Raw genomic sequence first — 8,630 nt, forward strand, 5'->3', positions numbered from 1 at the left:
CCAGCTATGCATCACTAAATTGATGAGTAGCCTTTGGTTATCTCCACTTCATGGAGATACTGTTGTGTTCAGCACCACTGTCTGCATCTCTTCCCCCCCCCCCCCCGCCACCCGGGTGCAAATGTCAAAGACGCACTGGAAGAGCTACTGGGGCCTCTACAAAACCAGCTTTGGGATGGTCTCTTCATATTTGCAGGAGACTTAAATCAAGTTAACCTTTTTAAAATTTATTTAGGGATACAGCACAGAGTAGGCCCCTCAAGCTACACCACCCCAGCAACCCCACAACCCCGATTAACCCTAACCTAATCACAGCACTATTTACAATGAATCACTAACATGCCTGATCTGCCTTTGGACTGTGGGAGGAAACTGGAGCACCCAGGGAAAACCCACACATAACTTGGAGAGGACGTACAGAGACTCCTTATAGAACGGTGTCATAGTTGAACTCGGAACTCTGGAATACTGTCACACTAATCACTAGCTGTGCTACTGTGGCACCAAGCCGGACATTTTACCCAGACTCCACCAATACCTCGTGATTGCCACAAGGGGAATAAACAGACCGGACCATGATTACACAAACAGACGTGGTACTCATCGAAGTCACCCCACACCCTCATCCCTGGCCAGATGTTGGTAATGTTAATCCCAGCATACCAACTGCTGCTGAAAACGGGTAAACCAGTCAAGAGCACCATCACTATTTGGCTTAATGAAGCAATCTCTATGCTTCAGGACTGTTGAACAGACCAACTGGCAGATGTTCAAGGAGGTACTACAAACAGATTAGGCACAGAGCTCAAGGAATAAGCTTCATCTGTCATCAGCTGCATCAGTAAGCGTGTAGACAACGTTGGTACTTCAAGAACATTCATCTCACGGCCCAACTTAACTTAGGCATCAAGAGGGCAAAGAAAGCCTCTGCACAAAACAAAATATGAATGCTCTCCAGCGTATGTGGCCGGGCATCAAGGGAATTACAGACTACACAAGGCGAAGCAGCATCGACTGTACCAGTGATGCCTCCCTCCCTGACGCCCTAAACAACTTTTATGTGTGCTTCAAGGCACACAACACAATGCTGGCCGCAAAAACTATAACCCCTTCCTAGAGGAGCAGCCACTACCTTAAAAGCAGCAGACGTGAGAAGGACTCTGCAAAGAGCCAACACCCTTAAGGTGGCTGGGAGAGACAACATCCCAGGCCGAGTACTCAGGGAACGTGCACACAAGCAACCTGACTGTTTCATGGGCATCTTCAACACTTCATTCATCTAGGCAGCTGTCCCCACATGCTTCAAATCAGCCACCATCATCCCCATAGCAAAGAACTCCACACTTCTGAACTATCGCCCAGTGGCACTTATGGCAATCATGATAAAGTGCTTGAAATAGCTGCTAATGGCACGCATCAAAATCTCCATTCATTCCACACTGGACATTCATCAATATGTTTACTGTTAGAATCACTCTACAGCAGATGCAGCTGGTCTGACACGCCTAGAAAAAAAGGACATATGTCAGAACGCTGTTTCTGGACACCTACTCCTACTCTTCGGTCTAAAAACATCTCCGTGCATCTGGGTGTTGGACTTCCTTACCAACAGACCTCAGATAGTCGGGATGCACAACTGCTCCTCTCTCCCCATCATCCTCAACACGGGTGCCCCCAGGGCTGTGTGCCGAGCCCACTGCTGTACATGGCCTACAGAGAGGAGGTGGAAGAGCTTGAGGCCTAGTGCCAGGCAAAAGAACCTCTTCCTCAATGTCAACAAAGGAAATGTTTATCAACTTGAGGAGAACTCACACCACTCACCCCCTTGTTCATTGGCGGCTCAGCAATGAAAACTCCTGTGAGTGCACATCACACACGACCTCTCAGTCCCAGAACACACTATACACAATCAGGAAAGCTCACCATGCCTCAGCTTTCTGAGAAGGCTGAAGAGAACTGGACTTTGCACATCTATATTCATGTATACTCATTCTACAGGTGCACAGTGGAGAGCATCCTAACAAGCTGCATCACTGCCTGGTACGGAAACTGCACTGCGGCAGACAGGGAGGCTCTACAACGGGTAGTCAAGACTGCACAACACATCACCAGCACCAGCTTACCCGCCATCGAGGACAAATATACAGAAAGGTGCCAGAAAAGGGCCAGTTACAGCACAAAGGATCCTATCCACTCTGCTCATGTACTGTTTGTTTGACTCCTATCAGTGAGGAGACTATGTAGCATCCTTGCCAGGACCACCAGGCTCAAAAATAGTTACTCTCCCCAAGCAGTAAGACTGATCAACACCTAATCCTACTAGTTCAACTACTGACTTATTATTTCCCATTTGTCACCTTATGTACTTCCTGGTGTCACTTTATGGACATACAATCAATCTATGTATATAAGCTGTTTTTATTTATATTTATTATGTATTTTTATTATAATTAATGTGTGCTTTTGTGGTTTTTTTTGTGTAGATCAGATCTGTAGTAACAATTATTTCAGTCTCCTTACACTTGTGTGCAAGAAATGACATTAAACAATCATAGATCTTAAATCTTGAATGTTCTCCCTTCCTGGAAGGGTAATCACAAAGACAAGAAAGTCTGCAGATGCTGGAAATCCAAAGCAAATCACACAAAATGCTGGAGGAACTGAGTAGGTCCGGCAGTATCTATAGAAAAGATTAAACAGTTGACGTTTCGGGTCAAGACCCTTCTTCAGGACTGAGAAGGAAGGGGGTTGATACCAAAATAAAAAGGTGGGAGAGTGGAAACAGGTGCTAGCTGAGAGGTGATGAGTGAAGCCAGCTGGGTGGAAAAGGTCAAGGACTGGAGAAGGAAGAATCTGATAGGTTTTGACTGTTCCTCCACAGTTCCCTGTGGCAAAGATGTCCAAATAAATCTCTGAATGCAGGAATTCTTCCTCATCTTAATTGGATAGCCCATATGCTAAGACCATTCACCTATAGTTCTGGACTCTCCTATTGGAGGAAAGATCCTCAAAGCTTTTACTTTGTCTGCTTTTATATGTAACATGTTCATTAAAGTTCACCTCTCAGTATTCAAAATTTCAGTGAGTAGGTTGTGAGCCTGTTTAACCTTTCCTGAAAAAACAGCCCGTCTAAACTCCAATGAAATATTCTTAATATGATCTCATCAACCAGTTTTGGTCTCCCATAACTTTATGTGTACCCCACACAAATACTTAACAATACAATGGATTTTATATTTATATTTTGACTTCAACTGTAAATATAATGAAGTTTTGACTTTATAAATAAATCTGAAATATTTCAACTTCAATTATAAGATATTGGAGCAGAATTAGGCCATTTAGCCCATCATGTCTGCTCCACCATTTCATCATGGCTAATCCGTTTCCCTCTCGGCCCCAAACTTCTGCCTTCTTCCCGTATCCCTTCATGTCTGGAATAATTAAGAACTTATTCTCCTCTGCCTTAAATATAACCAACTGGCCTCCACAGCCATCTATGGCAACAAATTCCACAGATTCACCCCCCCCCCCGATAAAGAAATTCCTCCTCGTCTCTATTTTAAATGGACATCCTTTATTCTGAGGTTCTGTACTCTGGTCTTAGACTCCCCAAACATAGGAAATATCCTCTCCACATCTACCCTTTCAAGTCCTTACAACAATTGATAAATTTCAGTGAGATGACCCTCATTCTTGTGAATTCCAGTGAGTACAGGCCCAGAGCCATCAAATGCTCCTCATATGATAAGCCTTTCAATCCCAGAATCATGGCAGAATCTATTAATTCTTGAAAGATAATTTATAATGCTTCCACAATCGCTTCAGCCACCTCTTTCAAAACCCTGGGGTGTGGACCATCCTGTCCAGGTGATTTATCTACCTTCAGACTTCTCAGTTTCCCAAGTACCTTCTCCCTAGTAATGGCAACTTCATTCACTTCTGCTGCTGACACTCTTGAACTTCCAATATACTGCTAGTGGCTTCCACAGTAAGGCTGATGCAAAATACTTATTCAGTTCGCCTGCTATTTCCTTCTTCCCCCATTACTACCTCTCCAGCATCATTTTTCAGTGGACCAGTATCTACTGTTACCTCTCTTTTACACTTTATATATCTGAAAAAAACTTTTAGTATCTTTAATATTATTGGCTCGCTTACCTTCATATTCCATCTTTTCCTTCTTTATGTCTTTTTAGTTGCCTTTCGGTTTTTTTTAAAGCTTCCCAATCCTCTAACTTCCGACTAATTTTTGCTCTATTATATGCCCTCTCTTTGGCTTTTATGATGGCTTTGACTTCTCTTGTCAGCCATCGTGGCATCCACCTGCCTTTAGAATGCTTCTTCTTCTTTGGGATATAAATATACTTGGTGCCAAAATTAAAGGAACTTTGAAGGAAATGTTTGCAATCTTCCAGCATGGATTTGAGCATCATTGAAGGTGTGGACCAAGTTGCATGCTTGTTATTTATTTAATAAACTGTGTGAAAAGTGACTAAGACGATCAAGTTTGGAACAAGAAAACTAAAGAAAGGTTAAACAAGTTGGGTCTTTATTCTTTGGAGCATAGAAGGTTGAGGGGGGACTTGATAGAGGTATTTAAAATTATGAGGGGGATAGATATAGTTGATGTGGATAGGCTTTTTCCGTTGAGAGTGGGGGAGATTCAAACAAGAGGACATGAGTTGAGAGTTAAAGGGCAAAAGTTTAGGGGTAACACGAGGGGGAACTTCTTTACTCAGAGAGTGGTAGCTGTGTGGAACGAGCTTCCAGCAGAAGTGGTTGAGGCAGGTTCAATGTTGTCATTTAAAGTTAAATTGGATAGCTATATGGACAGGAAAGGAATGGAGGGTTATGGGCTGAGTGCAGGTCAGTGGGACCAGGTGAGAGTAAGTATTCAGCACAGACTAGAAGGGCCAAGATGGCGTTTCTGTGCTGTAATTGTTATCTGGTTATATATGGATATATCTGTCCTGTGCCTTCTGGATTGTTCCCATAAACTCCAACCATTGCTGATCTGCCATCATTCCTGCGAATGTTCCCTTCAAATCAACTTTGGCTAGATCCTCTCTCATGCCTCTATAATTTCCTTTACTCCACTGTAATACGGATACAGCTGACTTTAACCTCTCCTTTTCAACTGCAAGTTTCTTAGTTCCACCCACAATGATTCTACACCTTCCAATCCAATGTCACCTCTTTCAATTGATTTAGTTTCAATGTTTACCAACTGTCCCACCTCATCTCCTCTGCATACCTGCTGGGCCTTTCAATACAATGTGTATCTCTGGAAGTTAACCTCCCAGCTGTAATATTCTTTCAGCCACATTTCAGTGATGCCCACAATGTCATACATGCCAGTTTGTAGCTGGGTTACAAATTCATCTGCACTATTCTGTATACTGTGTACATTCAAATATAACATATTCACTCCTGTTATCATCACCATTTTCCATTTTATCTCCATTTTATATTTCAACTCATCCTGTTGACTGCAATTTTGCCCTATCATCAGCCCTATCACTTCGGTTCCCAGCTTCCAGCCAAATTAGTTTAAAATCTCTTGAGCAGCTCCAGCAAACCTGCCTGCAAGGATATTGGTCCTCCTCGGGTTCAGGAGTAATCCATCCCTTTTGTACAGGTTGTACCTTCCCTAGAAGCAATCGCAATGATCCATAAATCTGAACCCATTGCCCCTGTTCTTCAGCCATGCATTCACCTGCCAAATCATGCTATTCTTACCCTCACTGGCATGTGGCACAGGCAGCAATCTAGAGATTAGTACTGTGGAGGTTCTGCTTTTCTACTTTCTATCTAGCTCCCTAAAATCTCTCTTCAGGACCTCCTCATCTCATCTACCAATGTCATTGGTGCCAATATGTACCAAGACCTCTGGCTCTGGAGCCTCACCCTTGAGAATGCCACGGACCCAATTCGAGACATCCCTGACCCTGGCACCTGAGAAGCAACTGTGTGTCTCTATTGCACTCACAGAATCTTGTTCTTTCCCTCTAACTATGGAATCTCCTATCAACATTGCGGTCCTCCATCCTCGGAGCAACAAACTCCCTATCTTCAGCCAATATGTATGAAAAAATGGCTGTATTATTTGGAATGGTGATTGCTAAGAAGTTAATCCTGCAAATGTGGAAAATGGACTCTGTGCCTACGTACGATCTGTGCCTGAGAGAACTGGCAAATACTTTACATTTGGAGAGACAAAGACTATGTAATGAGGACAGAAGGGACATCTTTGAAAGGATATGGGGCCCTGTATTGGACTTTCTTACGGGGTGAAGACTGAGGTTTTTTGGTGTGGTGCACCTCTGCTGTGTATGTTTACTTTTGCCTTTATATTTTTTTCCCTTTTGCTGCTCAATATTTAATTTGATTTTGTTATGGTTGTGTTTTTTGTGGATGTGCTGTATTTTTTTGTTTGTTTGTTTGTAATAAATAAATAAAAATTAAATTTAAAAAAACATTGCAGTCCTCTTCAACTCTCTGCTCTTCTGAACCACAACAGCAGACTCAGCTCCAGAGACCCGGCCACTGTGACTCCACCTTGGTAGATTGTACCCCTCAATAGTACCTAAAGGGGAAAAGCCACAGGTGTGCTCTGCACTGGCTGTGCATTTTCTCTTCTTTTCCTGACTGCCACCCACCTACCAGTCTCCTGCAACCTAGGGGTGACTACCTCCCTGTAGTTCCTATCTATCACTTCCTGAGTCTCCTATATGAGTCTAAGTTCCTCGTGTGGCAGCTCCAGTTTCTTAACACATTCTCTGAGGAGCTGCAGTTCAGTGCACCTGCTGCAAATATGTTTATACAGGAGGCAGGAGATCTCCCAGAATTCCCACATCTCACACACCGAACAAAACACAGCCCCTGGAGCTATTCTCATTGCACTAACTGTGTCCTAACAGATGAGGAATGAGGAATAAAGAAGAAGAAACTTACAAGATACTTACCTCGCCCAAGCCTGAGCTTGCCAAAGCCACTCCAACACTGGCCCACTCACACAATGGCCGCTCTGCTTGCCCCTGCCGTATCTTGTCCTTTCTAATGAACCTGTTCACTGATCAGGCTCAGTCCAACTCCAAAAACTGCCCTGAAGTACCGCCTTTTCAAGCTTCAATCACAGAAATGTGTGCAATTGCCTCATCCTCTTGTGCTCCTCATTATTTGGCATAGAATATTTAAAAATAATTAATTTTTTCTTCCTCATTTGCTGTATGTGAGAAATATTTAATATGTTAAGAACAGAAAAGACTGAGTCAGTTGAGTAAGTAGCACTTATGTAGAGACACTGGTCAGAAGAATTTCACCATATCTAGTATAAATTATGAACATGTTTTGAATTGCAGAGAAGGGGCAGGGTTGGGGAAAACAAAAGGAACGACTGTAGAATGAGATCAAGCAAGACCAATTGACAGAGTACTAAATTCCAGATAACTGGTGATGATTTGTTTAGAGGAGGTGTAAATGGATGGAGGTGAATGAGATTAGAGAATGTGGTGGTGGGGGTGGTTAAAACACATAGCATTTACGAGAACACTGAAACAAAAGCAAATGTTGGGAATATTTGATGAGTCAGGTAGCAATTGTGGAGTGAGGAAAAACAGAATTCATACAACATGTTGAGGCCTTTCGTCTAAATTGGCATGGTTGGTTACCTAAAATTGTTGCTGTTACTGTTGAGTTCTGAGGACTACAGATTAGATGGATGAAAAAAGACTGCTCCTCATTCTTTAGCCAGAGGCAGAGATCAGAGTAGGAATGGGGTAGAAAATCAAAGTGATGGGAAACTGGAAACACAGGATCAGTAATATGATTTATTATGATTATTAATGTTATTAATAATGTTATTTACACCAACTGCAGTTGGTATTAGAGAACATGGTCTCATGATTTTTCATGACATGTTCTCGACCTTTAAGGATACCTTTTATGGGCTCAATGGGAAGTCCTGTTGCTTTGAGTCTGATTGCAAATTTTAAACCATGTTCAAGAACTGTATTAAATACCAGTAATGCATTTATCCAGATGCTGTCTTGAAAGTTTTGCCTTGCTTCATCATGATATAGAAACTAATCATGATATTTTCATCATTTTTATATGGGAGAATGTTTAATTGGACTATTGGGTTCATTAACAGCAAGATTACATTAATAGCTATTCAAACTGAAATTATGAATGGAGAGATGTTATACTAAATTTAACCAGCAGATGTCAGCCTTGGCAGTCTTTGAAATACAACCCTACAACCTGTAAAATGCATGCTTCACCATAAATTCTTAGAATTTTATTAAATAATCAATGTTGACATCCTAAAATTATTTTGTTAGTACAAGAAAATCTTCATCAATTAGTTCATTCTGTGAATGTCCCTAATATTGCATTTCAAAAATATCTACCATAATCTGGATCCATAGTTATGGAAATAACTACCTACTTGCAAAACAATAGATTGGTTTATTTCAGTATTTCAGAATAACATTTCATTGGTTCAGTGCCTGGTATTCTGGAAAACATTTCATAACTTTAGAGGAATTCACATAGTATAATCTCAGATGAAAGTGAAGCCGGTTCTTCTTTCTAACAACATACCAGTAACTCAGAATCCTGATTCA

Source organism: Mobula hypostoma, chromosome 2 (assembly GCF_963921235.1).
Source record: "Mobula hypostoma chromosome 2, sMobHyp1.1, whole genome shotgun sequence".
Lineage (NCBI taxonomy): Eukaryota > Metazoa > Chordata > Chondrichthyes > Myliobatiformes > Myliobatidae > Mobula > Mobula hypostoma.